Source organism: Pelodiscus sinensis, chromosome 1 (genome assembly GCF_052426305.1).
Source record: "Pelodiscus sinensis isolate ZL-2025 chromosome 1, ASM5242630v1, whole genome shotgun sequence".
NCBI lineage: Eukaryota > Metazoa > Chordata > Testudines > Trionychidae > Pelodiscus > Pelodiscus sinensis.
Genome location: NC_143052.1, coordinates 311,492,143 through 311,501,822, shown reverse-complemented (window position 1 = coordinate 311,501,822; position 9,680 = coordinate 311,492,143).

Sequence of the window (9,680 nt, the reverse complement as noted above, 5' to 3'; positions counted from 1 at the left end):
TGGCCGCTTGAATTTCCCCAAGAACACTGATGATCTCATGTAAGATTATCAGTGTTCTTGTGGAAATGCTATGCTGCTCCTGTTCAGGCAAAAGCCCTCTTGCGCAAATGCTTTTGCGCAAGAGGGCCAATGTAGACAATGCGGTATTGTTTTGCGGAAAGAAGCCCCGATCACGAAAATGGCGATCGGGGCTTTCATGCGCAAAACCGCGTCTGGATTGGCATGGACGCTTATCTACAAAAAGTGCTTTTGCGGAAAAGCACCCGTGCCAATCTAGACGCTCTTTTCCGCAAATGCTTTTAATGGAAAAATGTTTCCATTTAAAGCATTTGCGGAAAATCATGCCAGTCTAGACGTAGCCCTAGGCTTTAATTTTTCAGAAAAATTAAGTTTGCAAAAATCAGACTGTACTTGTGACCACAAAAACAGTGCATAAGAGTTTCACAAACCTCCAGTTTCATGTGTATTGAGCTTCCTAAATAACCACCTAGCTAAGATCAGGAAGATACTGCTGTAAAATGGTCGTTCAACTGAAACCTTCCTGGCCTGATTCCATCCTAAGTGGTTGGCCCCCGGTTTGACACTGGAGTTAGCTCACTGGTTCACAATTGTAGAAAAAGTGAGGTGTCTAGAGCCCCAGTTTCAATTCCACACTATTCCCACGGACTGCAACATGCATGGCACCACACATGTCAATAGGAATCTGCATTTTCTGCTTTCTCTTCTATCCTCCATGGACCACGTCACTCCCAACTAGCACTTTACCTTCAAGGTGCTGCAGCAGAGCTGGAATCTTTACTCCCCACATCTCACCCACTGCTGCATGGATATTTTGGTGCAAGGCTTTTAGCAGCTGCAAGACAGAATATCCGTGTCCTTCTCTTTCGTAAGGAGATGAGGCTACAACCTGTCAACGAGGGAGAAAGCACAGGCTAAGTTCTGCAGCAAGATACCAGCTTGTTCCTGAAGGAGGAAATATTTCAGATTCTCTCACTGTGGAGACTACACATTGTAGAGCTGCTGCTTCTACTGCAGTGACTTCCTAAAGAAGAAAATATTCTAACTAGCATGAGGGTGTAGAACAGTGTGTCTCTGTCTGATCGGGGAGGGTGGAGAGAGACCCAATCATACACATTCTTCAGCCTAAAGCATTTAGCTGGAAAACTGATTTTTATACTTAACTGTTCCACTTCACATTTCTCAGAAAACCTGTCCTCCATGGTCTACTTACCAGGAGTCGTGCCAGCAATCCCTGAGGTGTAGGGAGTTTCCCTGGGAAAAGAAATAGAAGATCATTAATTATGCCAGACTTCGGAGAATCCCGCTGATGTTGTTCACCTAGCCATTTCCAATGTGCCCACCAATGTTGCATGCAGCTGATAATATTTGCATTTCCATAGTGTTTTCAGGCGGAGCATCTCAAAAGTGTTTTGCAAACATGAGTTAATTCCTCCTCATAGCACCTCTAAGAAACTGGCGTTAACTAGTCCTCAATTTCACAAGTGGGAAAGCTGAGAGAGAGCAAGTGATTTCCCCAATGTTAGATCAGAATTTTGGTGGTGATCTGGAACCAGAACCCCCAATTTCTAGCTCCCTCCCATTGCCATGTTTTAATCCCAAGACCATCCTGCATTCCTTTTAGTCTCTTGACTGAAGATGAGAGAATTGGAACAGGCTGAATCTGGTCATTTCATAGTGGCTGGTGAGAATAAATGAAAGAGTTTCTGTTATAAACCTTGTCCACTGTAGTCCAGGCAAGCAGCTTCTCCTCCTTCTTGCATCTTTTTCTCAGCCATTTCCTGGAGGCATCTGCAGAGAGGCTTCAAAGTGCCAGTGTACTGAGTTGGCACCACATATGTTAGAAGCCTTGGCCATAACACCTGCACAGAAGAGCAAGACAGTTCAACACTTGGCTATTTTCATTCCCCCACCTCCTACTGGCTGAATCCTTCTGTCATGCACCTTCTCCTTTTAGTCATCACTGACCCTTCCCTATCTCGTTACCTTATCTCGATCTCACTTTCTCCTCCCCTCCGCCATCATCTCACTCTACCTGTCCCAGTGATCCCTCTCTCTACATTTTAAGTACACACTGCCTTGTTTGGAGAGCATTAGCAATCTGGTTCTCATCCGGAGATGAATCATCTTTCCCTGTATTATAAAGCTACTTAGACAGCACCATAAATTCATCCTGCACTTTTCAGACATACAGAAGGCACAATCACGGCCCCAATAACTGTTTAAATACAGGATCACCAAGTCTACATTTCCAAGGGATTCATGGGGACTCTAAGGAGACGTTGCACTCAGGCAATCGTGGTAATTAAAAGAAGACCACTGCATTATGGTTCCTTCCAGTGAAGTTCCTTTTTATCTTGTCTGTACTGTGAATCGCTTCCTCCATGATACAGAGGTCCCATCATCTCTGACATTAACTTGACATGCTGTACCTCCATTATCCTGACTGGCAAGAAGCTTCCTTATGGAGAGGTACAGTAGATATACGGAAGAATGTCTTTATTTCACGAAGCAGTAGCAACATGTCACTTACTTGGGTCATTCCAGTGACTGATATGTCCAGGCCTTGCAGGATGTGAATGCACATAGTTTGGATAGTGCTTTCTTCCTGAACATCCTGGGAGGGAAGTTTTGTCCCCTGCTATGAGATAGATACATAGAATTTACTAGCTAGTGGGAAAACACTGGCTGTAGAAGCGGTGTCTATTTCTTAAAAAGCCTTTCTGAATATTGACCTAGGAGAGCTTTTCCATTGCATTAGGAGTGCACAAATCATAAAATCATGGATTAAGGATGGAAGGGACCTCAGGAGGTCATATAGTCCAACCCCCTGCTCAAAGCAGGGCCAGCCCCAACTAAATTATTCCAGCCATGGCTTTGCCAAGCCTGGCATTAAAAACCTCGAATGATGGAGATTCTTAAGGGAAGAGAATAACAGAAACACCTAACTGGTGGGTCAGAACCCAGGCTTAGGAAAACCCCAGCACAAGGGGACACAAAGAAGATGGAGAGAGGCTGTTCTCAGTAGTGACAGATGACAGAACAAGAAGCAGTGGTCTCAAGTTGTGTGTGTGGGGGGGTGGATCTTAGGAAAAACGATTTCACGAGGAGGGTGGTGAAGCACCGGAATGGGTTACTGAGGGAGGTGGTGAGATCTCCATCCCTAGAGGTTTTTCAGTCCCAGCTTGACAAAGCCCTGGCTGAGATGATTTAGTTGGAATTGGTTCTGCTTTTAGCAGGGGGTTGGACTCGATGACTTCCTGAATTCTCTTCAAGCCCTATCGTTCTATGATTCTATAAAAGAGTTCCCTGAACAGTATTCATTTTTTGAAAAATTTTCAAAAAAGAACATTTCTTCTTTTTATCTCTGAGGAGAGCCACTCAGACTCTGCCCAGTGGAAATAAATATGCAGAACCTAGAGGGAGCCATTCTGTTTGTTCTGATGCCCCAAGCAGCTTGATCATTCTGTGCATAGTGAATGTGAGTCTATCTATAGGCTAAATTCTGTTCTTCCTTACACCAAACTAAATATTGATCAGCTCTACTGATTTCAGTTTAAATAAGAGCAAATGTGGCCTGATGAGAAAGAGTTGCCTCCTACTTTCTTTGAGATGGGTAGCATGAAAAAGAGGCAGTTGGTGAGTACTGCCATAAGCTCCCACTTCGTAGCTAAAGGGCCAGGCAGAGCTAAGATCCTCAACAACTTACTATAAAGTTAATGTATATCATGGATCCCATCATGGAACTCTGTGTCTGGAGTCCATGACTCTGCCCATAGCTGGAAATACCCATTGAAAAGATTTTGAACTAGTACACATAGAACAGAGTATGAAGTGTGCAGCAAACTTTTCCAGGTTCTAGACATCTTGATGTAGGCTGCATAACTTCAGTGTTTTGCTAATAGTTGATGTATGCTTCAGCAGCCACAGGATTGGGCACCAGTGTGTTCTTTGGAGAGTCTATTTATAAAAAAGATGTGCTTCCTTATACAAGAGCATTTCACTGAAAGATTGTGTTGTCAGAATTTTCACTGACTTGCCCAAGGTCTAAGGAATGTAGGTCGCACTGTCAGATGTAAATATCCAGAATCAGATTCTGGTCTCTGTTACACTTGTGTAAATCCAAAATAATGCCACTGAAGTCAGGGGCATTACCCTGGCTTTACACGAATATCACTGATCAGATTCTAGCTCTAATCCTTCAGTCCAGCTGCATCCTTGAGCATCCAAAGCTCCCACTGAAGTCAAGGGGAACAATCAGCATGCCAGAATGGCAGAACTGAGTCCTAAGTGTTAAGAACTCTCCTTACCAGATTTCTGGTGGACACATCGAACTCTCTGAAAACGTATGCAACCATATCCCCTGCTGCACAATTCTCCACACTTCCTGAACTGAGCAGCTTCAGGACAAAATGGAGAGCTGCCATCCTCACCTGCAAGGGTAGAGATTATGCACGAGTTATTATTATCCCTTCTGCATGCAATATGAGACAGGATATGAGAGTCCTTTTGCTTTTGCTTTTATCTCTTTGGAATGGTGGCTGAAGTACAAATGATTAACACATCCGTTATGTAAATTCCTTGCAACACTGGCTACAGAAGTACCATGCAAATGCCAGTTTTCACTTTCAGGTGACACTGTAATTAGGAAAAAGGCAGCATTTTCTCCTATAAATGTAAACAAACTTGTTTGTCTTAGTGTCTGGCTGAACAAGAAGTAGGTCTGAATGGACTTGTAGACTCTAAAGTTTTACATTGTTTTGTTACAGTTAACAAAAAATATCTACATTTGTAAGTTGCATTTTCACGCTAAAGAGATTGCTCTACATCACTTGTATGAGATGAATTGAAAAATAGTATTTCTTTTGTCATTTTTACAATGCAAATGTTTGTTATAAAAATAATATAAAGTGCATAGTACACACTTGTCATTGTGTTGTAATTGAAATCAATATATTTGAAAATGTAAAAAACCACAAAAATATTTCATAAATTTCAATTTTTAATCCCATTAATTTTTAGTTAACTGTGATTAATTGAAACCCTATTAATAATCTCAGCCTAAAAATGTGTCTCATTGCCAGACTCTCCACTGAGTGAAATACTTCCCAGATATTAACAGCAATACCACTATTCCACACACAATCTTACCTTAGCACTCTGATCACTGAGAGCAGATTGCACTGCCTTCACAATCAGAAACTTTCTAACTCTTGTCTCAGGCACTGAAAGATAAGGAGAAGTGTGCAGTATAGTATATCTTTGTTCCAAACACTCATGCTCCACATTAGAATGTGTCCTGGGCCCTATTTAAGAGTACTACCAAGCTTCACTCATATACAGAATCAGCGGGGAAAATATAGGACCAGGCTCTGATCTCAGTTACACCAGTCTAAGTCTGAAGTATTTCCACTTCTGTAAATAGCACCATCATACTATCCTGATGGAAATATTGTAAGAGAGTTAGACAAATGGAGGTCAGTGAAGTTAGTCTGTGTTTACCACCAGTATAGCAGAATTCGGAATCTATTCGGGTATGTCTACACTAGAAAGTTAGTTCGAACTAACGGACGTTAGTTCGAACTAACTTTCCTATGCGCTACACTAGCGCTCCGCTAGTTCGAATTTGAATCGAACTAGCGGAGCGCTTAGTTCGAACTAGGAAAACCTCATTTTACGAGGACTAACGCCTAGTTCGAACTAGCTAGTTCGAACTAAGGGCTGTGTAGCCCTTTAGTTCGAACTAGTGGGAGGCTAGCCCTCCCCAGGTTTCCCTGGTGGCCACTCTGGCCAACACCAGGGAAACTCTATGCCCCCCTCCCGGCCCCGGACCCCTTAAAGGGGCACGGGCTGGCTACGGTGCCCGTGCCAGGTGCAAGCCTGCCAGCACCCAGCTAGCAGACCCTGCACCTGGCACGGCACAGAGCCACCCACCCGATGCCTCCCAGCCCACCCCCTCTTGCCGGGACCAGGCTGGCGGCTCCCGGGAGCTTGCCCTGGACCGCAAGAGGCGGGCACCTTCCTGGGCTAGTGCGGACATCGTGGACCTCGTCCACGATCTCCGCACTAGGCACAGGAAAGTGGCCGTCTAGGGCAGGAGAGCTGCCAGCCTGGCCACCCAGGAGCAGGTGTGCATGAAAATCAAGGGGGTCCACTGAGACCCCCGACCCTGAGCCCTGAGCTTACAATGGCCGTCCTGGGTCAGACCAAAGGTCCATCTAGCCCAGTAGCCTGTCTGCCAACAGCGGCCAACCCTAGGGACCCTGGAGGGGATGGACCGAAGACAATGACCAAGCCATTTGTCTCGTGCCATCCCTCTCCAGCCTTCCACAAACTTTGGGCAGGGACACCACTCCTACCCTCTGGCTAATAGCACTCCATGGACCCAACCTCCATCACTTGATCTCACTTCCCTTTAAACTCTGTTCTAGTTCTAGCCTTCACAGCCTCCTGCAGCAAGGAGTTCCACAGGTTAACTATTTGCTTTGTGAAGAACAACTTTCTCTTACTAGTTTGAAGCCTGCTACCCATTCCTTTCCTTTGGTGTCCTCTAGTCCTTCTTTATGGGAACTCCTGAAGAACTTTTCTGAATGCACCCTCTCCACCCAACCCCTGCTTTTAGAGCCCTCTATCCTGTCCCCCCTCCGTCTCCTCTTTTCTAAGCTGAACAGTCCCAGTCTCTGTAGCCTCTCTTCATCTGGGACCTGTTCCCAACCCCTGATCATGTTAGTTGCCCTCCCCTCTCCCAGCCTTTCTCTTCCCCTCTCCCACCTCCTTTTCCCAGTCTCCCCCAGTTTTTTTCAATAAAGACAGAGTCAATGTTGGAAGAAACGTTATCTTTATTTTGTACATCAATAAGAAGGGGGGCTAGGGAAGGGCAAGTGGAAGAAGGTGAGGGAGGAATGGGGTACGAGCCCCCGATGGGGAGGACTGGGCTGGCTCTGCGGGCTTCTGGGGGTGGAAGCTCTCCTGCAGCCCCCCAATTACTCCCTCTCCGCAGATGGCAGCCTGCGGCAAGTGCAGCCGGGCTGATGGCCGAGTGGTGTGATGTGCCCAGTGTGGGCACTCAGGGCACTCCAAGCCAGAACTTCTTTGCAAGCGGGGCACCCCTTAGAACTGTGTGTCCGGGGTGGGGGTCGGGACCCTTTAAGCGCAGCCCTCGGCTAGCCTGAGACAGTATCTCCATGCTCTAAGTCCTCCTTTTATGCCCTGCCGGCACTGCTTCCGGCCATCATTAAGCCCTGTTCAGAGTCCACTCAATGTGGACTTACTAGTTCGAACTAGCAAAACGCTAGTTCGAACTAGTTTTTAGTTCTAGATGCGTTAGTTCGAACTAGCTTAGTTCGAATTAACTAATTCGAACTAAGTTAGTTCGAACTAGCGCTGTAGTGTAGACGTACCCTTCTAGAGTGTCTAATACTTATTCAGTCAGGAGTACTATTTTGTTTTTATCTCATTATTATTAACATGCATCCGCCACAAGATTACATTTGTATTTGAACCTTGAAAATATCTTAGGCTACATTCAGCACTTAATTAACCCTGTTGATTTCTGTGTGACCACATGGGAGTAACTTAGAGAAGCACTGGGTCCCTTTAGTGAATTTCCAACCCTCTGGTGAGCATGCAGCTAAAAGGGTGTCGCAAGGAGAAGGGAGAAAAATTGTTCTCTTTGGCCTCTGATGATAGGACAAGAAACAATGGGCTTAAATTGCAGCAAGGGAGGTTTAGGTTGGACATTAGGAAAAACGTCCCAACTGTTAGTTTGGTTAAACACTGTGAAAAATTGCCAAGGGAAGTTGTGGAATCTCCACCACTGGAGTATTTAAGAGCAGATTGGATAGACACCTATCAGGGATGATCTAGACAGTGCTTGGTCCTGCCATGAGGGCAGGGGACTGGACTTGATGACCTCTCAAGGTCCCTTCCAGTTCTAATAATCTATGACTATATGACTCTATGTGTTGCAGCAGGGGCAGATGACCATTTTGCGGGGCTCCGGGCAGCATAATGCCGCGGGGCCCCCCCTTTGCCACGGCGCATGCACAGTGACGTCATGTGCATGCGCGGTGGCACCACGGCGCGTGCGCGGGGCTTTTTGAAGCGCGGGACCCGGGGCGGCCACCCCGCTCGCCCTGCCCTATATCCGCCCCTGTGTTACAGATCCTCTGTGCCCCATTTGCAGAGATCATGAGTATGTTATAGCCCTACCATGCCTGCAAAGCCTTGGTTCTTTAGAGCAACCTATAGCAGCTCATGCTTTTAGCTCTGGATGTCCCCAACTCAACCCCTAGCACGATGGCGATGATCGCAGCAGTCACAGTTTCTCCTGTGTTACTTACAGTCAGCACCAATAATAGCTGTGAGCAGATTCAGGGATGCCACACGAACAGTCTCATTCTTAATCTTCAGCTGCGAGTGCAGAAAAGCTATGAGGTCATCAGGAGAAGAACGGGCTGCAAAGGAAGAAATCACATCCTCACTAACAACTGAAAGCTCATTCTTACCACATCTACAAAAGAAGGAAGTTACAAGGAAACTACTGTGTAATTTGGAGTCTCTTCCCCTACCTAGCAGTAGGATACAATAGCACAGCTCCATTTGATTTTCCATGATGAGCTGCTGAGTTGGAGAACAGATCTGTGGGAAGAAGAGAAGTGATCAAAGGAAAACTAATCAGAACAAGCAACTGAAAAGAAGATGCTCAATTAATTTCTAAGCACTCACTTCCTACCTTTCCAAATAGGGCTCTGAACCCAAAATAAATGGTACTGACTGCACAACAAGAATCAGAAACAATGACCGATGCATTGGATAACAGAAGTTCCTGCTTTCAAAGTGTTTTTAGCAGCAGAGCTAATTGAATCAAGACTTGATCCTTGGTAACTGGTTCAAATGGTTAATTATTCCACCATAAAAATGTAGGCCTTATTTCCAGTCTGAATTTGTCCAGCTTCATTTTCTAGTTATTGGCTCACGTTATGCCTTTCTCTGCTAGATTATTACATATGTTTCCCCACATAGATATTATAGACTGCAATTAAGTCACCCTGTCACAGGCTAGGTCCTCCCCATTTGGATGGGATCAGTTTTTACTATATAACTCTAACTCCCTCTAATAACTGGCTTATGCTAAAATTGCTTTACAAACTGAGCTGGATTTTAGCTAATAAAATGAGACCACTATCTGCTTATTCTTAAGCCAGCAGAAACCAATAAGGCATAAGAAGGTCTCCGGGCTCTTCACTAGCATTCAAAAGATGTTTATTGTTAATATGCTTCAGATCTGCTGTGCTTAAGCTCAAGTGATACAAGAAGAAGTTCCCCTCACCCGGTTGTGCAGAGCACTGCAGATGGCTTGAAATTTCCTTTTAGGTAGAAGGATCTTATATTCACCAGAGACTTCCAAGAGCTGCCTCAGACTCTACAACAGAGGGTGAAAGTTAGAAGGTGGGCATACAAAGGAGCAATATTCAATGACTGAAGCAGGTTCATGGAATTCATAGATTCCAAGGCCAAAAGGGATGATTGTCATCAACTAGTCAGGCCTTCTGTATGACACAGGCCTTAGAAATTGCCAAAATAATTCCTAAAGCAGAACTTTCAGAAAAAAATCCAATCTTGATTTTAAAATGATCACCTTGACTCTTGGAAAATGGTTT